Source organism: Miniopterus schreibersii, assembly GCF_964146895.1.
Source record: "Miniopterus schreibersii genome assembly, chromosome: 9".
NCBI classification, from domain to species: Eukaryota; Metazoa; Chordata; class Mammalia; order Chiroptera; family Miniopteridae; genus Miniopterus; species Miniopterus schreibersii.
Genome location: NC_138118.1, coordinates 53,349,512 through 53,374,404, shown reverse-complemented (window position 1 = coordinate 53,374,404; position 24,893 = coordinate 53,349,512). Strand labels below are relative to the sequence as shown.

The 24,893-nt window shown below is 37.8% G+C and overlaps 1 protein-coding gene across 1 annotated transcript in view; it reads left to right on the top strand.

The window, feature by feature from the left end:
- The first annotated feature begins 23,510 nt into the window (after positions 1-23,510).
- Positions 23,511-24,893, top strand: part of SEMA3D (semaphorin 3D) — a 181,311-nt gene continuing 179,928 nt past the window's right edge. The window contains exon 1 of the mRNA XM_081147361.1: positions 23,511-23,811. The gene's annotated coding sequence lies outside the window, so the exon portion shown is untranslated. The remainder of the gene's footprint in view (positions 23,812-24,893) is intronic.

The window sequence follows — 24,893 nt, the reverse complement described above, 5'->3', positions numbered from 1 at the left end:
AGGACAATTGAGAATAGTTACTGTTTACTGTTAAAGAAAATCTGAAATGTCCTGAAACCTTACAGTATTTATATGTAGTAGAATTTATATTATATTTATATATATTTATAGATATTTATATATATATAAATTCTAATATACATATTAGAATTTCTGGCAAATTGGACAACAATCCTAAACTTTATATGACCTTGGCTATAACAAGTTATAAAGCTGATAGGCCCTTTCCTAAATTATCAGTGATAAAATTCAAATTTTAAATTACCTTGATAGAGAAAAGACTGATTTTTTTCCCTATTCTTTCTGTAGGAAAAATATTACAAAATGATTGTCATATATACAGTCCAAAAAAGAGGAGAAAAATGTGTAATATACATAGTCTGACTAGTCCTTACAATGCTTGATTTAGGGGTTATATGTAGATATAGCCACTTAAGCCATCATTATAAAAAACAGATGTTAAATCAAAAGAATTAATTAGAGGAACAATCAAATCACCCTCACAAGGCTAAAATTAAATAACACTTTTCTCTTTATTTGACATTTGTTTTTTCTTTTCCCTAACGATGATACTAGAGAAGTCACCCTAGATACAATTAATAAAACAGTGCAAATATTTTATTGTAAAATGTATACAACTTACCCATATTTGCTAATAATGACCAATGTTGGAATGTGGAAGCAATTCTGTTGCTATCAATCCAAGCACTGAATTAGTGATTATACTCTAAAGAGTGAATCACATTTGCTAGAGAAAGAAAGTACCAACTAACCAAAACAATATGTATATTCTGTTACTCTTCCCATTTAATGTTTCACAAAATAAAATGGTACCTACCCAAACCACAATATCAGATTATATATCCGACTGGGTTTTGTTTATTTGAATCAATATACAGGACTGTGCACGTTTATGGGTTTATATTACCACAGCCACAGATGGTAGCCACTGAATGTATGACATTTTTAGATAGATGCACATGTTTTCAATGATGCTAAACTTAATAATTTATGTATTTTTTTATATAGCCCATGAGACTGAAAGGCAGCCAAAGAGAGCCACATCTAGAAATGTTGCTGATGTAAACTAAATTAAGTTTAGCATAATGTTGTGCAAACAAAATGAAAATTAAAAATAAAAACACATGTCGCAAACACAGTTTTAGTACTAATCAAATACGGAGGGTCACAAAGGTTAAAGACATCATGCACTTATCGTAAGTGATAAAGGGAGAACAGCTTCTGTTTAATGCCCAGAATACTGTCCCCTCTTGCCTTCTTAATGGATTGCACAGCACTAAATAGAAGAACGCCCTTTACCCATCTGTGAATAAATATACTGTGGCAGATGCAAGGGAACCATCAATACACTCAATAATTAGAAAATAGTTCCCTTGAGACACAAAATTTAAAGGGTGACTATTTAAAAAACAAACACATGCTTTAGCATTACAATAATAACAAAAATTCTTACCTGAAACTTATTGGAAAGGAGTTTTATTCTTGGAATTAATATTTAGCTAAACTGATAACATATAAATGAAGTGAAATGAAACATAAATGAAGTAATTTTTCATTCTTTATATGTGTGTTTATAAACTAAACACACTAAATTTATTAGTTATCTGCTTACTGATAAAATAGGTTGCAAGATAGCCAATGACCATAACTGGTGTGTCCAATATATGACATTTGTGTATTTTTAAAATCAGTACTGTACATTGTTAATATTTGGGAAAACAGATCCTGCAAAAACACTAATATTAAAATTGCCAAATGCATTATAATATGTTTTGTTATAAACTGATAATTTATAACTTCTAGGGTAAATCCACAAGAATAGAAAACAGTTCTTTTAATATTTAACAAGCTTTCTTATGGTTAAATTTTAGGCAAGCCTATGATTCTATCTAATGCACTGTAGAAAACATTATACATGAGGTTTCATTTAACAGATATGTAAAACATTTATCTAAAAATAATAAATAATACATGTTTTGAAAATGAGAATATAAATTTATAAATTAGGTTGATTTTGGAAGAAAACTCTGTTACTAAAGCTGAAGTTTTTTTGTTGTTGTTTTTTACACCTTTTTTTTTTAATTCTCACTTGAGGATATGTTGAGAGAAAGAGAGAAGAGAGAGAAAGATATGAGAGAGAAACATCGATCGGTTGCCTCCCATATGTGCCCTGATGAGGGATCAAGTCCCCCACCTAGATATGTGCCCTCACTGGGAATGGAACCTGCAAACTTTTGTGTATGGGACAACACTCCAACCAACTGAACCGCCCAGATAGGGCACAAAGCTGAAGTTTTAATATAAAAAAAAGTTATCTTTGATAAATCACTGAACAAAAGTTACTTTATTCTAAGTGTATAAAATTTTGATATTAAAAGGAGAAATATTTTTCTAATATCTAATTACAAAAACACATATATGCACGCACACACAATTCATAAACAGACTTTTCTTTTTTTAAAATTAAACCTAATCCTTATCAAAGCTGAAAAGTGGAAGATCCCACACAGGTACCATATTTCTCAGAAGAACTGATTAGCCCTGAAATCTGCTTCAGGAAAAACACTGGTTTAATAGGCACACACTGCTGTTCTGAGGCTGGGAGTTTTCCAGCAAACACAAGTTTTGGTCTCTTGAAGTGCTTTGATGTAAAGAATCAAAATATCATGAAAGAAAATGCTCAGGCTTTCTATCTTCATCTAAAGAGGTTGGCTGCATGAATTCCCTTTAAAAAGATATCAGCAAAGAAAAAGACAGAGGGAAAATTGGGAATTCAATCTGGAAAAGGCCTTCAGCAGAGATTAGCAAACCGAAAAGGAGAATTAAATAGAAACAGAGTTAACACATGTTTAGAGTTGGGTCCCGTTTCTCTTTACATTTTCACTCACTTAGGAACTCATCTTAATGGCCCAATTTTTCAGAAATTCCTTAAACTTGCTTTAAAACCTATTCAGTCTCCTTGGTCAAACAACATTAATGATGCCTGTGTATGAGACACTGAGTCGAAGACAGTAGATAGAGGCCCCCCGACTTCATCTTTCATAGTACCATGAACCTTGCTTCTCAATTTAATGGTTCCAATTTCACAATGATTTCAGAGTTGATTTGATAGTATCTGTCTCTCATCTAAACCATAAGTTGAGAGACTATTTTTATTCTCCACTTCTGTCGAGCATCTGCAGCACTGTCTGACTCATAGTGGGCATTCAATATATTTGATGAATGAATAAATAAACAAAAGCAGAGTTGACTATAACAAAAGCCTTTGTCCTAATCCTACTGAAGACCATAGTAAACAATAAGCTTAATAGCTCTTCAGATCTTATATTGATTCATATATTAAAATACTTGCAGATCAAACAAACTAGATGGAGTAATGTTTGGCATAAGTTAGCATAGCAACTTTTGCTTTTTTGCCCTCTGTTGCTCTAGAATAGATAAAAGTTTCCACCTCTAAATATGGTCTCTTTCAAAACAATCTTTAATCCTATTGAATGTTTATTTTTATATCTATTTTAAATGTGCTAATTAACTCTTTGAATTGGTTACTAATGTAAATAAAGTATAGTCCATGATACACTTTTCTTCATTTCAGACCTATTTACCTGGAATCTTTTATCATTGTACCTTTCTTATGTGACCTCCTAATGATCCTAAAATATTTATGCATATAGGATTTTTTTTTAATCCTCACCTGAGTATATTTTTTTCCATTCCTTTTCAGAGAGAGTGGAAGGGAGAGAGAGAAACATCAGTGTGAGAGAGACACATCGATTGGTTGCCTCCTGCACTTGTCCTGATGGGAGCTGGGGGATCGAGCCTGCAACCAAGGTAGGTGCCCTTGGCAGGAATCGAACCCGGGACCCTTCAGTCCATGGCCCAATGCTCTAACCACTGAGCAAAACCGGCTAGGGCCACATGTGGTGATTTCCAGTTAACTTTGGAGGATCAACTGATTGTGATTTGAAACATTCACTAAAAACATGAAATAAAAAAGAAGTAAGCCTATTTTGTAGAGTTAAAGTAGTTTAAAAAGAACGTTTCATTGAAAAAAATCATTTTTGTGTTACGAATACATAATGATTAACCGATGTTTTTTGATAGGAAAAAGGCAAGAAAGATCACCAGATTATCTTCCCAGCTGTGGAACTGCATGCTTCATTATATAAAGGAAGGTTTGTGATGATATTACTTAAATTTTGTCTGCTAATGGTACAGCGCTATGTAACAGAATAAGCACAGAATTGATCCTAGTTTGGGATCTCCCAAATAACTAACAGTGTGCACTTGGGCAAACCATTCTGACTCCAGTTTACTCATCTGTAAACAAAGAGGTTGGAGCAATAAATTCTAGGCCTAAAGTTCCACAATTTTCTGTGGTAGCCTCAGGTTTTATTATTCCAGTTCTGATGTTATTGCAAATTTTCAGATGAAGAATTTGCATACATTGTAAGTAGTTTGCCAGGTTTAATAATAACCAAGAAAAAGATGGAGAATTGCAGCCAAAACTAGTTTTGTGTTACTGTTTTAAACAAACAAACATATTTCAGTTGATCTTGGTAACTAAATATGTAGACCCTGTATGTAAAATGTTTAGAGCCTATGAGCTTAAAAACAAATTGATCATTTATTATTACAAATCTTAATACATTGAATTAAACAGCTTGAGTGTTAGAGTTTGTACTGGTTGGTAGTTGACATAAAATTGTATTTGGGAGAAAAAAGGAATAAATCAGAAAATGTCAAAGAAATGTGGGGATGAGGGGCATAAGATGGGGAGAAAGGGAGGCGATCAGTGAAGAACAATAATTCTTTTTACTCTTGAAAACATTTAGATAATGGATTGGTGAGAAACAGAGCCTCTACTTAGTGGAAATGCACTGTGATATGTTCCTCACTCCGAGTTCTCCCTCGCTCACCCTGTTGGAGGCACCGTCCTGATTCACCAATGTCTAACTAGCACCCACCCAGGGAACTGGATCATGTTATGTAAACTGTGACGACTATAACTTGAACAAAGCCTTAGTACTATTATACCAGTTGTACTTGTATGCATGTGTATGTTATATTCAAATTCTACACTCTTATATACTACAAAAATAAGTGGTCTTCTCAAAGATTCAGTTTTGCCATGAAGCGTATCAATAGATATATTTTGAGTTTTTTCTATTAAAGCAATTTCATGCTCAGAGTACTCTATACTATACTTTGATCAATATATTTTGTTATATTACTTATTAAATTGAAAAGTTAACCATATGCAGTGTTGATCTGAGGTTAAATAAGACTAATGGGGTGTAAATAAGTCTACTGGAGTTAAGACTAGTGGGGTGTAAAAGAACTAGTTGTCCTTGACTACCTTCAATTGGGATATGCCCATATCTCATATTTCATACTTGTCTTTCCTCAGAGCTACCAATCTCTCCAAGTCTGAAACAGAATTTCCCTCTTCCAATGAACATATCTAGATTATTGTAATGACGTCTGAATTTTCTTTGCTGTTCAAAGCTATATATAAATGTGTGTCACGGAAGGACATAGCTTATAAGTGTCTTGGCTTACTTACTTTCTTTGTCACCATTCTTTCCTCACATTTCCCTCCGGTAGTGTAGGGGGAAACCTGATGGAGTAGGTCAAGATAAGGAAAGCTTATCATCTTCTCAAAGTGACAGTGTTGCTTCTCCAGGCTCAGATTTCCAATTTTCAAAAATTTTGTACAAAGTGTATGTTAAATTTATATTTTGGAGAGTGCCAAATATCTAAGTAGCAAAATGAAAATTAGGCCTAACCTGAGGACAATCCAAATCTCACCATCATAGAATAAACTCCTAGAAAGTAAGAAAAAAAATTACTTAAAAATTATTTTACAAAGAACTTTAATAGTTAATTTTTAAGAGTTTGGCATTAAAATGCACACATTTCTTAGCATTGTCCATAGCTTTGTTCATACCATTATGCTATTGCAAATTTATAATATCATATAATGTTTCAAATATAACACTTGTTTGCTCTGATGATCATAATATAATGATTAAATAACGAAGGAAGTGTCTCAATTTGTTTTTACATTCCCGGGGAGAGATGGGTAGAGGGAGGAGAAGAAGGATATGGGGGGATTAATGGTGATGGACAGAGACTTCACTTGGGGTGGTAAACACATGCTGGGGTCCAGCCCCAGAGGTCCAGGGGTCCCCAAAGATGTAGACTGTGTCAGCAAAGAAGGAAGGAAGGACGCAGAGACAGCGTTCAGAGCATCAGGACAATCTGCTTCTTTATTGCCTTGTTATAACTGTATTTATACTATTTGATTTTGTTGCTGGTTAAACAACGTGACATCATGCTCTGTTCCGGTTTCTGTTTTGGCCTTTCACAGTTAATGAATATACCTTCTTATCTGACCTTTTAAAGAATTTACATCTGTTTAGGTATGTTAATTTTTGTCTTTCCTACTGTTTTATTTATATTCTGAAGTTACTATTTTATTGCTCTACCACAGAGCTAAAAGGAGAATAAGCCAGCTTTTCTTATGTGAAGGTTATGCAAGTCGTAAGTAAGGCTCTGTAGCTTTGTGTGGCTGTTTTTAGCTGTGGTGACTGACACCTGTCTGGCACCTGCCTTGGTCTCTCCGCTGACATTCCCCACAGCAGGCCGTCCTCACTGTAATATTCTGTGTATGAAAAGGGTCCAGGTGTAGATTGAAATAATCTCTTTCCTAGACTGCTCTTCCCTTGTGGGGATTCCCAGAGTTTTCCATTAATATAAACATCCCCCAGTAATACATTCCTTAGTGGAAACTCACTGGTGGGCTCCCTGTGGATGGCCCTGAGCCTCCGAGTCAGCAGGGCCCGGACCCAGGCCTTTCATCCGGTGGGGAGCTTCCTGCGGTAATGGGCCTAACAAGTCTTAAACTCTCTGCTGACAGTCTGAGTTCCTCATAAGCGGCACAAGATTTTCCCACACTCCTTGGGGCTTTTACTGAATCATTGTCCTTTCCAGTCCCATCCGACTCCCCTGCTAGGGAAAAGTTTCCAGCTGGGGTGATGCCCTTTTCTGGTGCAGTGACTCGGGTAAGGACACAGAGCGTTAGAAAGGGGAACAGGCATGGGAAGAGGGATATGCCACACGCCAAGTCCCATGGAGCACTGGCTGTGCAGATGTCTCCTCCTTGAAGGATTGTGTCAAGCAGCAAGGATGGAATGGCTTCCAGCAAACGCACAGTACATTGTACAGATGATGTGTTGTAGAATTGTGCACCTGCAATCCGTACACTTTGTTCACCAGTGTGACCCTAATAAATTCAATGAAAAGGGAAAAAAATAAGTAGTTTTGCAATTGATGTAGTTACTTGGCAAATGTAATTTATGTAAATAAAATGTTTATGATATTTTGTAATTAATAGTTACTGAACTTTCTTTTATAAATTAGTGTGTGCAAGTTTGAAAACTGAATCTGAGTAAATTAGGATTTGTTTAGCAAATTATTTAAATAAATGAAATTTAAATGTTGGACGATAGATGCTTACTCTCTTCTGGGGTCAGTGAAAAAAATAAGATATTTTCATCTAACTCTGTCAGTGGGCACTGTAGACAGTGATGCTATGACTAATTTATTAAACTATTTTTTTTCTATAGTAAAAGACCAAGATTAAGACCTATCTCTATGTTAGCTCCTGAGCTTAAAGATTGGTAAAGATAAAATTTTGTTGAGGCAAAAAACAACTTCAATCATTTTTTTAATGATTAAAGAAAATACTGAGTATTTTCACATTGTTAACATGATTTTCCTAACACATTTTATTTATATTTGCATGTCCCTGACACTTCACAAAATCACTTAAAGAATTCATAATCCTTGGATCTAGATATGTGACAACAGATCAATGTAATTGGCATGCAAGATAAAAATAAATAACATTTCTGAATTTTCACCTGGATTTCTACTTTCATTGAATATACATTTTTTTCAACATCTTCCCTGGAGAAGAATGATTAGTAGAGTCTTCACAGCAGGCAACATAAGAAACATTTGCACTTGGAAAGAATATAATTTTGATTTCTTCTACAGCTGGTTTTGGCAAACTACTTTCTCTGCAAGCAACCATTGGATCTTATTAAGTATATTTTATCTGAAAAGTACTGTATTAAGACATTTGTTGAAACATTGTTTTCAACATGAGGGCTGCTATTCTACCTTACTGGAACATCTTGCATAAATAAACACAAAGGCAGTTATAAAACCTCTCCTTTTTTATGGAATTTAGCTGAAGGAGAATGATGAAAACACCCCATTTTCTTTCTGCTCATGAGCAGTATTTCTGTCACGTATCACTTTAACCACTTTTAAAACACATAACTAAAGAGTATAAAAAATATTTTTAAGGTTGTGATTTCTTAATTAATCATAACCTCCACCATGTCTGTTTTATTATCTATACAATTGCATAAAAATTACTCAATTTCCACACTATAAATATTGTTACTTTTGTGAGATCAAAAAAGCTGTTGGTAAGGAGGTAAAGCAGAAACAGAATTTATTTGATATGATGACAATCTATTAATCATAGAATCATTGATCTTGCAAAAGCTCAGACACAACAAAAATAGCGTGAAAGTAGGTAATTGGCAAATAGCATGTTTGAGTCAAATGTGAGTCTGAAGCTAAACTTCAATGACAACATATTGTAAGCAGTTTTTCCCTCCCCCACTTAGGCCAGAGTCAAGACTCACCCACATTTGAGTGAGGAAATGCCATCTAGATGATCTTTTGGATATTTTCTCCCAAATTGGTGATATTATTTTAAGCATTTGAATATCTCGCTTTAAACTTTAGAACCTAAAGCTAAAGAGACATAGCTAAGAGCCTGGAGAGACTGAGAGGAAGGTCAAGATGTCATAGCAAAAAACTCTGCATTGATTGCTGCAGTCAAGATTGCCTGAGCTATGACTACATGGACACAGAAGGCAGATCTCGGAGTGTTCTCTAGAATCAGTGAGGGCTGAGGTAAGCCTGAGACAGTCATGAAATGCTACTGGGCCACGTGAAATCAAAAAATCACTAGTTGACCTGGAGATTATTATGTTAAGAGAAATAAGCCAGTCAGAGAAAGATAAATACCATATAATCTCACTTATATGTGGAATCTAATGAACAAAATATACTGACAAACAACTTAGGACCAGAGGCACAGAGATACATGGAACAGACTGACAGATCTCAGAGGGTAGGGGGTTGGGGGGGGGGGGACTGGAAGAGATTAGCCAAAGAACTTACATGCATAGCCCATGAACATGGACGGCAGTGTGGTGAAGGTGGGGGAAGTGCTAGGTAGAGGGGAGGCATAGTCGGCGGGGAATGAGGGACTTCTGTAATAGTGTCAACAATAATAATAATAATAATTTTAAAAGATCACTAGTTGCCACAATCATGGACTACATTGAAGAAGCCAACAGGGCAAGCATCACCCTCATGGGCAAGGGATATGCTCTGGAGGAGAGAAAAAAGCCAAAGACTTTGGTACTTCCCTGCTGCTGTGAGGCTACAGAAACACCAGGCCATGATTTCAGAGAAAGAAGCAAAGGGAGGGACAAATTGTCTCAGAGTTTGATCACTTTTTTTCGAAACGAAATGAAACACAACTTAAAAGGAAAGTTTAAATTATTGATTTTAGTAAGTGAAGGGGGAGAGGAGAACAGGGGAGAGGAAGATGAGAGAGATGGTAAAGGAAAAAAAAATTAAACGACTTTTTTTTGCCTTAATTTCCCTGATTAGTGATGTGACAGTTCATTAGAAAATTTCAAAATATCTTTGAAGTTATTTCAGGGTCTAGAGAGTACCAAGAAAAACAAGTATTAGTGTGTTGGAGTTCTTCCTGGATCGGGACAAAATGAAACCAGGAATGTTGATAGGAAAAAAGGATTCAAGGGAGTCAGTTCCTAAGGCTGGAGGCAGAAAATGCTGAGTGAGCCTGGAAAACTGACACGAGTTCCAGTGATCTTGCTGCTGAACGCCTCTACCAGGACACTCAGCCTCCTCTTCGCCTCACCACTGGGCAAGAGGCCTCTTCTCCCTGATCATATGAACGACCAACGATATGGAAGGGAGCAAGTACTCACACCCACCACTACGAGGGGTCCTCTCACCATCCCACATGGAAAAACCAAATACACTTTCTCCAGAGGAATGAGTTACAGAGTAGTTCAGGCTCTATTGCGCTGGCTTAGGCCTGGGTGCTGCTGTTTCTAGGGAAAATTTTAAGTCAAACCAAATCAACAAATGATTTCGGAAGGCTATTTTTGTGTGGCTGACAGTCTGTTTTTACCTTGTTAAATCAATAGCTGCTGTTTGAAAGATCTGTTCATTCAAGTGCTGTGCAGTGATGCCGAGGCAGTTTCAAATGCCTTCAGCAAGCTAGAAAAGTCACTGCCCTCAGACAAGTGGAAAAGGTCAAGTCAATAACCATTTATTCTAGTCTACCAAGTCTCTTCCCTGTCAATGCCAAAATATGGATTTATGTTTTAAAAGCTCAAAGGTTCTAAAAGCGTCCTTTATTATGAATTTATTATACAAAAAAAAGAAGGATTTATTTTTCAAGCTACTTTCTCTGTTTAATCCAGGTTACATAGGATGTCTAATTTTCAACTATTTCTGACACCCGAATATTCCCAGTTCTATGGGTCATTCCCAGAGTTCAGATCCTTTCTACCCTAGAATATTGTAATAGTCTCTTAGAAGGACTTCTTGCTTCTAGTTTCTCTCTCTTCTAACATGTGCTATTGGCAGGCTAGGCTTAAAGTGAGGAGCACTGGCATCACTACTGTGTTCAAGGTTGGGTTCATCGGTTTTGTTTTATCTCTCTCGGTCAATTTGTGAAGTCCTAGCTTCTTAGGCATCCGAAATCTGCCAGGATATCTTGCATATCTACTTTTTCAGCCTCATTTCCTACTCTTTACTTTTATAGATCCCCATTTCAGGAAAATTGGACATTTTCATATCCCTCTTAACACAGTGCCCACATTCCCACATCAACACTTCATTCACATGGTTGTCTCAGGCAATAGCCTCACCAGCAGCCTCTCCACTCAAACCCCTCATTTCCCGGCGCTTTATCTGCTGCTCATCCGGGAAGACCTTGTTCAAAAGCCACCATAACTGTAGTTTATCCATTCTCTTAACTTAATAATCTCTTCTGCACAACCTTAGGTTATGTCTTTTTTTCTCTGAACTCCAATAAAACTTTATGTTTAGTCATTTTTGAAATGTCCCTTTCTGTCTTCAAAACATATGACAAAACTACAATTCTGATGAAACTGAACACTTTGTTTAATCAGCCATGAACACTTACAGCTGAACATATAACATGTTATATGAACATATCCATATTTCTAAAATATATGAGAATACATACATACAAACATGCAGCTGAACATATAACACGTTATATGAATATATTCATATTTCCAAAACATATCAGGATAAATAGATACAAACATGCTGATTTTCTTACCAGTACACCCCCACTCTTCTGATGTCTACTGAATCTTTGGCTCTCTCCTCGTTACACTCCACTCCAATATTTACTTCAGCTACTGGCCTCACTGCTGCATTGCTAAGAAAAGAAAGGCAATGAGAAGAGAACTTCCACAAGCTCGTGCCAAAATGTCTACCCATTGACCTGGTTTTAGTGCACATACCTCTGGCCTCCCTCATTTTACCACAAACTGGCCTCGCTCTTATTAAGAGTAACTTTTCAACTTGGATGCTACAGCTCATCCTCTCATACAAATGCAAGAATATCATTCCAGAAGTTCTCTCCTAATTCTCCAGAATCATACATCTTTCTAGCTCTACTCTATAACATCCATAAGTCTAAAAACAAAATGTAATTGTTTTTATAAAAGAAAAGAAAAACCTGGGTTTCTGTAGATTAAAGGCAAGCACCTACATTGGAATTTCTCCCCACAGCGTCCCATACGTAACAAGATGGAACACAGGTGAAACCACTCTTAACTCATGCCTACAGCTTAACTAGGAGACAGAAAGCACCACATCCTTATTTTACATGTGAGTAAGGAAATAAACATCCAGAAATGAATAGGACTAGTTTGGAGCCAACACTGGAGCAGTGAGGAGAAACAAGGAGAGGGTGGTGAGGTCTAGCAAGGCCACAAAGCATAGAATGATCCACAGAAGAATGAATCGCACACTTAGACACTGAGAAGAGGTCACAGCATGGACTGTTGGGGAATTAGAAAGAAGGGTCTTAGAAGTGTGTAGGATCTAAGCTAGTAGTTTTAGAAAAGCACAGCTTCTAGGGGAGACTGAGGCATTCCTTGGGAGAATGGTGCTGGTGGGAAAAGATAGAACAGATGGTGGGGACTAAACATCCTATGAAACAAAAGAGAATTGCAAAATCAGAAGAATTACTAACCCCCTCCTCTCCTGAAGTGAAAGGAGCCATCTATGAATAGAGCTGCCTCTTACTTTACCAAAAGAAGAGGGTATTCTAGAACATAGGAACTTAAATTTAAGAATTCACACACTCAAATGCTCATTAAGAATTACCTGTCCTTGCTGGGCTAGGAAAAATTGTTCTGTCCAAGGAACAGAAATTAGCAAAAAGCATACCTATGCAACTCAGTGAAAAGGAAGCATAAAAGGAAAACCAAAACATTTCAGCTGATGAAAATCACTTGCATTCAAAATAAACAGTAGCAAAAGAAGAAAAGGTAAAACAAAAGACCAGACAACATAACGGAAAAAATTACAAGACTATAACATTATATATACAGTACACAGAGCACAAAATAATATCACCGAATTTTGTCAAAATAAATTCGTCATATTAAGGGTAATTGGCTTAACTCACCTATTAAAAAATCAACATCTTCAAACTGTCTCACTAAGTAAAAGACAATTATATGCTGAATTCATGAGGTAAGCCTAAAGTGATGTTATTAAAAAAGCTAAAAATAAAAGAATGGGCAAAAATGTATTAAGAAATGTAATGAGAAAGTCTGGGTTGTGATTCTGACTTCAGACAAGGTAGAACAAGTGAAAAGCATCAAAAGGGGCAGTTTATAATACTAAAGACCACAATGCACAATAAAGATGTTATGGTTATATATGACCATATATCAAAACAACTCACTTTATAAAGTAGAAACTACAGATAATGAAAAAGAAATAGAAAATCACTAAGAATAGGAGATTAACACCACTCTCAGTGCAATAGAAATCAAGTGGATGAAAAAAAATAAGTTAAGAATTAAGCACATAGAGGATAGACCTTATGAAAATATATGGAATAACAGAAAAAAGTGACTTTATCTCAATTTGGTGCCTTATATTCCCCAAATTTCTGTAAAGTAGAATATTACAAACATTTCCTTACAGGGATACAATAGATTTAGAAAATAATACAATTTAAAACTAAACAATAACTATAATAACAATATCTCTTTCTCCTGAAACTAAAAAGTAAATCTTTCTCAATTCATCAGAGAACGAAGAAATAGGAAATAAAATGATAGAATGTCTGAAAAGTAATAATTATTAAAACACAATATATCAGACACTATTGGCTGTAACTAAAGCCATAACCAGGAGAAAATATATAGCATTATGTATTTATGTTAATAAAAAACAAAAATGAAATGATTGAATTAAATTCCCCAAACAAAAGTTTACAAAAAGGAAAACCTAAAAAAAAACAAACAAACAAAAAAAAAAACACAGCAGGAAGAAAATAATTGATGCAAAGCAAAAAGTTAATAAATTTTAAAACAGAAAACAGTAAAACTAATACATGAATAATCTATTTTTTTTTTAAATCAAAATAAATTCTAGCTTATCTAATCAAAGACATAAAAGAAAGAAAACAAAAACACAGGAAATTACATGGGAGGAATCATTGAAACACAAAATAAAAATTAAGTGACAATTTGCCTAACTCTATGCAAATTGTAGACCTAACTGAAATAGATAACATTCTAGTAAAATACAATTTACCTATATTTATCCCAGTAGAGATAGAAAGGCTAAATTTACACAGAAGAAAAATAGTTATTAAATATTTCCACCAAACTTTGATATAGATCCAATAATAACAATTATATGATAGTGTTCTTGAGTAATACAAAAGAATCCATAATAAAAGTAAGGAAACAATAAAATAATTAAAAAAAAAAAAGCAGGCTATAAAATTGATGTATAGAAAGCAATAACTTCTATTAAACAATATCTAGTTATAAAATATAATGAAAGACACACTTCAGTTATAATATCAGCAATAAGGTAAAATATTTAGGAGTAATATTAAGAAATATATTAGTATTTAGTACATAATACTAAAGAGTTTTTCAAAGTGGTTGTACAAATTTACATTGCCACCCACAGTGTATGAGAGGTCTGTTCCTTCCATCCTTAGCAACTATTGTCATTTTCATTTTAGTCTTCTGGTGGGTAAGTAGTGAAATCACATTGTGGTTTTAATTTTCATTTCCTGATGACTAGGGCTGTTAACAGCCCTTTGAATATCCTCTTTTATGAACACTGCTCAAGTCTTTAAATCATTTTTTTGTTTTATCTCATTCATTTGAATAACTCCTTTACATATTCTGGATATGAGTCTTTGAGATATGTAGATTGCATATATCTTCTTTCACCTCATAGCTTGGTATTTTGCTGTATTAATGGTGTCTTTTGATGACCAGAAATTCTTAACCTAATATAGTCCAATTTGCCAAGTTGTTTCTTTATGGTTATTAGTTGTATGTACTGTTCAAGTTGTCTTTGTCTACTCCTATGTTGCCTTCAAAGAGATTGTTTTATCTTTTCTTTTTAGATCTAAAATACACTGGTAATTATTGTTGTATAAATGTGAAGTAGGGTTCTGGATTCATTTTTATTTTAATGCTGAATTTCCAATATTTGTCGAACCTGTCGGTTCATTTTTACATTCAAAACATTAATGAATGTAAATGAATGTAAATTTTTACATTCAAAACATTAATGAATGTAAATTCTATTGGGGGGAATATTGTTAAATAAAATGTGCGAAATTGTCCCAATATTTGTTTAATAATTATATTCTAATAATTATTGATTATCTTTGTCTTACTAACTTGAAATACCATCATTGATTTTATATAGAATATATTTTGAAGACAACTTTTTTGAGGTACAAATATTTTTACTTCAGCAGTTCCTAGTTGCCTCAGCACCCACCAGTCATTGAGTCACTAATATCCTATGTCCTAGGGGATCAAAATTAAAAGGAAGACTTAGTATTGAAAAAACATCAACTTTTAGCTTTAAGATTTCCTAGTAGATTTCTTAGAACTTCTAGCAGGATTTCAAAAAAGCAAAGCTTCGTATTTGCACAAAAAGTCTGTTTGTGTTTAAGTTTGTAAGTCCTGAGTAATAAAGTCCATGCCATAAATAAGAGGTAAGAAAGAGAAGAGATGAAAAATCAGATGATCCCTGCTCAGGGACTACTTGGAGTTTGATCATTCTGAGAAGTTGACATTGAAAAATTCATATGATGAAGTCCCAACTTCTAGTACCTCAGAACTGACTATATTTAGAGACAGTGCTTTTAAAGAATTAAGATAAAATGAGGTCATATAGGTGGGCCCTATTCCAATATGACAGAGGAGATTAGGACTTAGATATACACAGAGAGGAAAAGACCATGCGAAGACCCCGGAAGGATACGGCCATCTACAAACCAAGGAGACAGGAGAGAGGCCTTAGAAGAAACAGCCTGCCAACACATCGCTCTGCCTGAGATGTCTAAACTCCAGAACTATGAGAAAATAATTTTCTGTTGTTTAAGCCACCCAGTCTGTGGTACTTGTGTGGCAACCCTAGCAAACTAATATAGCTTCTTTCGACTACTAGATTTACTGAAACTCCTTAGAATTTAAGTACTGCCATTTAGAGAAAGTAAAGAATTGCAGACCTCTGGAATTTAATGTTATTAGAATTTTAAATGACTTAGAAATCACTAATTTACTGAGTTTACCTAAAAACAACTAATTTAAGTTTTCTGCTTTCAGGAAGAAACGAGAGCTTGTGTCAACCCCACATCTGTCCTCTACACTCTGTCAGGGCCTGGGAATCTGAAAATTACTTTGTGTACCACTTTGCCAACTAGCCCCTGGTTAGATTTAGCCAAGAGAAGACATTTGTAGATCAGCAGGCAAGAGAAACAGAAATGCTTGGTGCTCCTGGCTCTCAATGAGGCAGGTGCTGGTAGTTTCTGGTAGTCGCAGGGGGATAGGTAATGGGGTCAAGGTGTTTCTAACTCCAGCACTGCAGAGATAACAGCTTTCAGCAACCCAGTCCTGGTCAAAGCAGCACATCTTAGTAAACCAATATGCTCTGGAACAGCATGCACGACCGTGCAGCAGCTGGTGCACTTAAGAGACTTCCAGCCTTGGAGCATTAGTGGTATCTAATCTCTGAGTCTCATTCTGTCTTTCCTTTTACTCTTTCAGACCTCCTCCAACTCCCTTTTGTTGCTCCTTTTAACATCTCTTCATCTAGGTCCTTATACAAAGACTTTAAGTTGGGTAATGGGAAAATAAGATGACATATGCAAGCATTTTCACACAGCATTGTTTGCAATAGCAAAATGTTGGAAACAACTCAACTGGCTATCATTATGAGAATGCACAACAATGATATAATTAAAAGCAACCAAAGTGAACAAAACAACAGCACACACAATAGGGAAAATTAATTTTATTGCTGAGTAAAGAAAATCACAGAAAATTAACATTTTAATAAAGCTGGTACTATTTATACAAAGCTAATGACAATACATCATTCAATATACTGTTTAGAGCCATATACATATGTGGGGATAAAAGAGAGAGGAAATAAGCACTTAGTTCAAAATATGTTTACTTCTGTATAGTAAGCAAAGGGATAGAATCAAGAAGAAACACAAAGATAACTTCAAAGACACTCATGACGTTCTAATTCTTAAGTTGGGCGGTGCATTCGTGAGTGTGAGCTCTAGTTTAGTGTGTGTGTATGTGTGTTTGTGCGTGTACGCGATTTTGTGTGTGTTTCAAATGCTACATAAAAGTAATTTTTAGAAAAGAAGGCATTAATTGTCCATTCAAGCTTGGAGTCAGAAAACAAAATTGCCATTACATAAGTGAATTGTAGTATGTATCTAAGTCTGTTTTCTGACTTCTGATTTGTTTTAATTATTTGGTTATTTATTCACTAAGCAGTACATCATCACTGGTTTAATATCATAAATTTATAATGTTTTCATAGCTAATATTGGCAGATCACCATTTTTAACATCGGGCATGCCATCAAAAATATCATACTTACAATACCAACTTTCATTATTATGGATGACTTGTCTTTATTCTTAATTAATGAAATGCTAATTTAATTTTTAAAAACATTCTTTTTAAATGGTCATGTTTTTATCTTTTTAAATTGTCTCTATTCTTAAATTGGAAGTTTCAAATATAGTAAAGTTAGAGATAATTTTAAAAATACATGTATTATCATAGACTTTTAATGTGGTTACTCTTTTGGTAAACCACAAAATTTTGGAAGTAAAACTTTGCTTGACATAGGGAAAGATAATTTTATTGACCTGTCAAGTAAAAAGAGAATGTGATTTATTGATCATATTATGGTATAGTGATTCATTATTATTCACTAAATTAAAAGTAAATAAAATTAAAAATTTTGAACTGTTTAATGAATGCTCTTTGCAAATGCTAATTCTAATCAAAGTACATCTGTGCTTCAATGGTAGAATGGTCATTGACCTAGATCAACTTAAAAGAATCATGTCCAAACTGGTTCTATTTTACTTGTAACTTAGAAAAACAATAGCTCCTTGTATTGAATTGGACACTTTGAAAAGTTGTATTTATTTTTTCAGATAAGTAAGATACAATTTGGTCTGTTTCAGCAGCAACTTGCTAAAGTAAAGGTGCAGATTAGGAAATGGCGCATTGGCCCACTTAATACACAAGCAGATCCAGTCAAATGAAAAATGTACGATTTACGTCACTTAACTTTAAGTTGCTTTATATGTGAAAGGATAATAATGTCACTCACAATAATTATTATTATTATAATAGGTTTGGGCAGGGTTTAGCATAAGTGGCCTGTCCTAAACCTTTGACATTCACTTAACTTACTAAGCTATTTAAATCATAGTTACCTGAATCTTTCTTGGGATCAGCAGAGGTCATTTCCCACTAGATCCATCTCATCTCCACTTTGTTCTTTGAGGAAAACATCGTGGGCATTTTTTGTGTGTGTGGTGTCACAAAATTAATTATATCCGCAAATCATAGGATCTAACACATTTGTTATATCCTCATTTCTGAGTAAACCAGGGGGAAAGAAGAGAAAAATATGCAGTATGAAAATCAGTATTCTTTTAACTGCTTTAACATATATATATAATACATATATATAATATATTTTTTTAATGGAAAAATAAGCATCACCCACAGTTAAAGAAATAGTAGAGGTACAAATACAGCAGGAAAGGAAATCATGAATTTTCTTCTATTTGTGGAAATGGATGGTTTAAGTCTGTCCAAAACAAACCTCACTATTTAGGAAAGAAATTCTATCTAATGCATTTATTTGGAAGGTATTTTTATGATATCTGTGAGAATCTGTGGGATATTTTGGATAATCTTCCCCTGTTTTTAGGGATACTGATTTCATTGCGGCTAAGCAGCTGCTTATGACCTTGAACAAAGAAGTCCTGGAATGCCTCCCTGCTGCCTGCATGGACCTGTTCTCTCCAGTTACTCCACAAAGGAATAGTTGAATTCCACTTGGAATCTAGGTATGTTTGAGTTTCAGGAAATAATAGAGTACTGTTGATTAGTTGTGAACTAGAACAAATAAGCCACAAGAGGGCATATTTTTCTTGGTTTCATCACCCTTATACAAATAAGGTTTGCTTCAATTAGGTATCATAAGAATCCCTCCCCCTCCCCCACTTTCTTAGAAGAATGCATGTATCTAAAGTGTGCTCTAAGGGTGGAGCGCTGTTGGTATGTGGTATTAAGAAAAGCAAACTTAAAATGGTATTTTTTTTTCCTTATATGATGTAAAGGAAAGTTGTTTATTTTTCCTTAAAATACTTCCTTGGGGGTTGTTTATTGATATAAGAACATTGTTAAAAAAAAGAGAGGGTCGTTTATTTGACTTTAAACTCCCCATTCTGCAATAGCTATGTGGACGCCTATATCAGGAACAGAAAGCCTTTCCGACCTCAAGTGAATGTTCATAGACAAGGAGGTTTTCTTTTCTGAGGTCTCAGGACTTGGGCCAGAGGGGTTGGGTTGTGTTTTTATTTTTATTTTGAAGTGCATTCCTGCTGAATTTAATTATTCACCACACCCCAACCCAGCTAAGTAAATATAACCCTAAGATTCTGGCTTGGAAAGGTTTTGAAAAATAGCTGATTCCCCCCCCCCCCCCCAAGAAAAGGTTCTATAGCTGGGTGCTGTATTATAAAGCGCATTAAGCAGGAGTCAGAAGAAGATGGGTGATCATCTTCTTGGCTTTGGTTTCCTTATGCATAACATGAAGGCTAGAAGGTCTGGAGGCTTCTCCTACCTCTGAATGTTTATGATTATTTATGATGTTATAAAGGCTTAAAACTCAAAGATATTAAGTAAAGTTCTGACAGTTTTACATTCTGCTTAACTAGCCATAAACTATTTTCTGTCTTTATTTGATGATGAGAAACAGAGAAACATTTACTTCTGAGAGTTCTATATATGTGTAAGTAATATTGAAACAAAAGCAAAAGTCAGATGTGTTCTTTCCATCACTAAACATGATCTAATGATCTTAACATGTACCTAATGATCCAATGATGAGTGAATTGCCATGATCAAGTGAAACAGATGGAAAAAACACCTGAAGTTTATAAGGGAAAAATACCTGATAAGAGAGTGAGAGAGCCGCTTTTACCTCATGCCATCACTTGTTCCAATTAGGCAAAAGTAACATATGTCTCCGTTTTCTCATATGAGTATAACATTTACCTGTCAGTATCGATATGTTAATATGTGGGAACACATTCATAAAGGGTATTTATTATAAAGCAGAGAGGTTTTATTTACGACCAAAGTATGACTAGTTTTATAGAGGTGAACACTAAATGGCTTGGGTTTTAGCGCCATTTCATTGTCTGTGTGCACAGAACTTAGCAATCTCTTTATCTATCCATTTTTCCTTTAAATACACCAAATTTCCATTTGTTTTGTGAATAGAAGTCTGCACAGAGAGAAGTTGGACTGCAGATTCTGTTGGAAAAGAACTACAGGCTAGTACCTTCTGCAGAAAGCGCAGCCAAATCCTCTGAGATTTTGCTAGATTTAAGCTCTGGACCTAGTAATTATCATTCTTCTGTTTGCAGGGCAGAGGTAGCTATATGTGGAATTGGAGAAGTCTAGAATATACCCATTCTACTCTTACCCATCCCTGCTGACTTCCCCCATGGCTCCCAACATAGATTGATGATTCCTGAAATTCTACAATTCAAACTTTATTATCTGGCTTCATTCATTATGAAAATGTAATGCTTTGAGAAATTGTGTATTTCACATTATCTAACACACATCTACTAACATATAGTAAGAATACCTTACTCATATTCTATCTGTGAAGCCTGGACCCTCAAGACAAGTGTACTTATTCAACAATTATTCCAAGCACTTGGAAAGTGCTTCGATTTTTATTTCCTTCCCCTCCCTCCCCCCCTCCCTCCCTCCCTCCTCCCCTCCCTTCTTCTTTCCTTCTTTTCCTCACCTCAGACTGAAACAGCACAGTAGCATTAGGTAGTCCTGATAATATACACATCTCTTTCAATATAATTAAGGATCACTCGTTGAATCTTGAATAGTTAACCTTGGAGATAAACTAAACTGTATAACACATCTTACATTCCAACAAAACTTAATGTAAAATAGACTTTCCTCACTGGATGTTATTGCAAGGACTAAGATGGGATATTAGCTCTGTAGGAGAGGTTACTGGTTGCTTTTGGTGACAGTAAATCTTACATGCTTAGAAAGGGTGCTAAAGCCATTCTGGTGAGATTCTAGATAGTTTGTAGAAAACCAGGAATAAATTCAATGACTAATTATCATCATATCCACTGTTTTCAATAACTCATTTAACCCTCAAATACTTCTCAAACACCGACGGTATGCAAGACACTCCGGAGAAGTAGCCTGAGGATTGCAAAGCTATGGACACAGCTGAGGCCATTCATCACAACTCTGGGCTGTGCAGTTCATTCTGTCTGTGGCGTGCTCAGAGTAATTAAAAGGATGGGAAGCACAGAACCCAATTTCCAGATGTTGTCTTCTCATGGTATGTTCAGGATGCCTAAGTAAAGACAGACTAAATGTGCAGTCAGGGTACTTCAGGCTAAATCAATTCAATGCAAATTCATAGGCATTGTTTTAGTGGCAGGAGAAACAAAGATACAAAATAGCCCACGGGATCCTGCATTTGTCAGCTTGATTTAAGAGCACAGCTTGGGATCCTAGCCCATGGGATCCTGCATTTGTCAGCTATTTCATATTAGACTCCTGTGTAATATGAAAAGGGCCTATAATAGTAGTGAAATCAAAGTGTTTTGGGAAAATAGAAGGGAGTGATTAATTCTGTAGCAGCTTTGTGGGAAAAGTTAAAATAGTAGCAAAAAGATGTCTCTTGGTTTGAGTATATTAAGCTAGGATTTAGACAGGAGGGGGAAAGGGGAAATCCATTGTTAACTGCAATTTTAGTTAAGCACAATATTCTGGCCAATAAACTGACAAAGTATTAGAAAATTAATAAAGATTTTTAAAATAAAAAAACCCAACTTATGAACCCACTATGTGCAAAACCCCAAACAATGCTATGACAGACAAAAGAGGTATTCTGTCCTCACAACGAGCTTGCAAGGGCATTTATGAAAAACATAAAAATATAGGAAATGCAACAAACACACCAAGGGCATGTTTAATTAAAAAATGAGTGGCATAACTTTGAATATAAAGCATTCAGAACAAAAGATGCTGTAGATTGAAATAGTCTATAAAAACTTAACTTCTCCTGTATCCAAAGAGGAAAATTATGGGGTTGCTTGGTTGAGAGTCAAAACCAGGGTTATAGAGATGGGGCAGGATGAGACACAGGAAAGAACCTTGGTCACAGTTAGGAAACTTGAGTCCCTCCTAAGCCTGGCTCTGCCACCAGCCATCTGAAACTTAAAATGACTCACTTCGTTTCTGTGGCCCAAAGCGCTCTGCTGCTGAGGGAGTGTTCGAATGAAGAGCCTCCTCCCCCTTTTTCAGTTCTTCCATTGTTGCCATTGTCTGCTCACTACCCCCAAACCAAAACCACCCTTGTCAATGCTAAGGGAGCTCTGGGACCATACAAACTGTGCTCTTAAATCAAGCTGACAAATGCAGGATCCCATGGCTATTCCCCACCCACTCACCCCCCCCCCCTTCTACCCCAAGTCATCTTTATGTGGGGACTAATAAGTGCAAGGTATGTGACTATAGACCTAGTTCCAATCACAGAAAGATTTACAATGCAGCTAATAAGGCCTAAGCGTCAGGACTCATCACTTGCACAGGCCCTTTCCATGTCCCTGAGGGCAGCCCAATAAACATGGTCATACGTTTTTGCAAAATCTTTAGAATTAAACTATTTCTGCATTATTTTTCTTAAAGAGGGTCCCACCGCCAAATCGTGTAAGTTCCAGGCTCCTGAAAATGTGGGTCCACCAGTGATCCCCATATACTTCCAACTTCCCTATTGCATGACTTAAGGTGTGTGCAAATCTACAAAGGAAACGACCTACAGGAACAGGTGACACATCCCCTGTATGAGGTAAAGGGGAAGAAGACTTACATCTTGGTGTGTGTTTGCGTCCCTCACCTTGGTCTTTCCTGGGTGCCAGCCCTTAGTGGGGCGTTGATCTCTCTCCTTAGCTCCTTCCCTTGCGTGCTCTTTCAAGGCCAGTAACGGCGGGCCGGAGTTTTACATACTGGAACACAGGTACTCTTTTTGATGCTTAGAATTTTTAGTACGACCTTTGTCCTGTTTCTTCCGCAGGAGGTCCTTAGAGACTTTATGGTATAGAATTAACAGATCCTAAGTCACGTCTGAGCGCGGGCCCCGAAGCCAGAGGTGGCTTTACAGAGAGCCCTGTCCGGAAAAACATCTCTCAGCGGGGCCAGAGAGCCATTTAATCCGCGCCGCTGACAGCCTGCGCGCGGGCAGGGATGGCCTGCCGCTGGGGAGGCCTGGCGCGCCCAGAGGGAGGGGGCCGAGGGCTGGGGGAGGAGATCGGAAGGGGAGAGGTAATCCCCGGCGCTCTGAGCATCCCCTTTTAGAAAGACTGAGTCTCTCCCAGGACAGCTGCTGCGGTCACACCACAAACTTAAAAGCCGTCCTCCCGGCTCGGAGCGTGCCTTTCCTCGCCACCCTCGCCTCCCCAAAGCTCCAGCTGGTGCCTGGCTCTCGGCTGGTCCCGGCACCAGGCTCGGGGGGCCAGCAGCGCCCCCTGCCTCCCGGCCAGGCCTCTGCGACCGCAGCCGCCGCGCTCCGCCAGGGCGGCCGGCGGCTCCGCGGCTCAGCCAGGGCGGCCGCTCCGAGGAGCTCGCGCTGGGGCCCCGGGTCGCCGCCTCGCTCGCCCGCAGCCTGCATCCCGTCCCCCTCTCGCCGAAGGGACACCAGGCAAAGAGGGAGGCCGAGGAGCGTTCGAGGCAGGTAAGGTTGGTTACGGGTCACCTGCTACTCCAGTGGGAGGGCGCGCTAGGGACGGCGGCTTTCAGCAGGGGTGACTTTATTTGGGGGGGGTGGCTGTGGGTCCGAAGTGAGGATGCGGATCGGCCAGGAGAAGAGGAACTGTCCTGGGACAGGAAACTCGAGCGGAGAACAAACGGCGAACGGGTGCGCCGCGGAGCGCCGCGCCGGGGACAGCGTGGCACCGGGGCGCAGTCCCGTCTCCCGCCGCCGTCGCCGCAGACTCCTCAGCCCGAGCCTTCTTCCGCGGCCAGCACCGCGCAAAGTTTTCCTCCCGAGACGCGCCCAGGAACTTTACGCCTTCTCCCGGCTGCCTCGCCCCCTCCCGGGCCGCGGCGGGGAGCGCGTCTGAACGCGCCGGGTGCCTGCCGCCGGCTGCAGGTTCTTTTGGAGACGCGTTGGTGGGGACCGTCTGGGGAGGACTTGACCAAGGGCATCTGCGCCCTCGCTCGCTCCTTTTCCCAATGGGCTGGGGGAGGGGACGGGAGACCAGGGGCTTGTTTGTGTTGTGGTGCTTCTGGGGAGGAAGGGACGACGCCTTTTCCCTTGCGAGCGGATCGCGACGCTCCGTCGGGTGGCAGCGTGCATGCTTCTGGACCCGGAGGGGAAAATCGGAGTCAGAGCTCAGCCGCAGAGCTGGCTGCCTGGGACAGGCGTTGCTGCGAACGCACTCTGGCTGCGGCGGGTCAGCCCTGGGTAGCCCTCGGCTGGGCTCGCCCTTGAAAGGCCCGGGTTCGACTCCAGCTGGGAGCGTAACCCAGGGAGTTACCCCTCTCCTCCGGGTGTTCCCTCCCGCCCCCTACAGACGCGCCCCTAGTTGGCGCGGTAACGGGCTGCCCGGGCAGCGCTGGGGCCATTTCCAACGCTGGCTGCGTCTCCCTTCTTGACTTATGTTCAACCTCGTGTGCTGAATTCCTCCGTTTCGGTCCCAGCGCGCGGAGGGGACTTGACGGAGGAGGAGACGCCGCCGAGGGCACTGGACAGAGCTGCCTGCCCAGCAGCTGGGCCCGCCGAGGTCCTGAATTGCCTAGTACAGGGATCGGAGT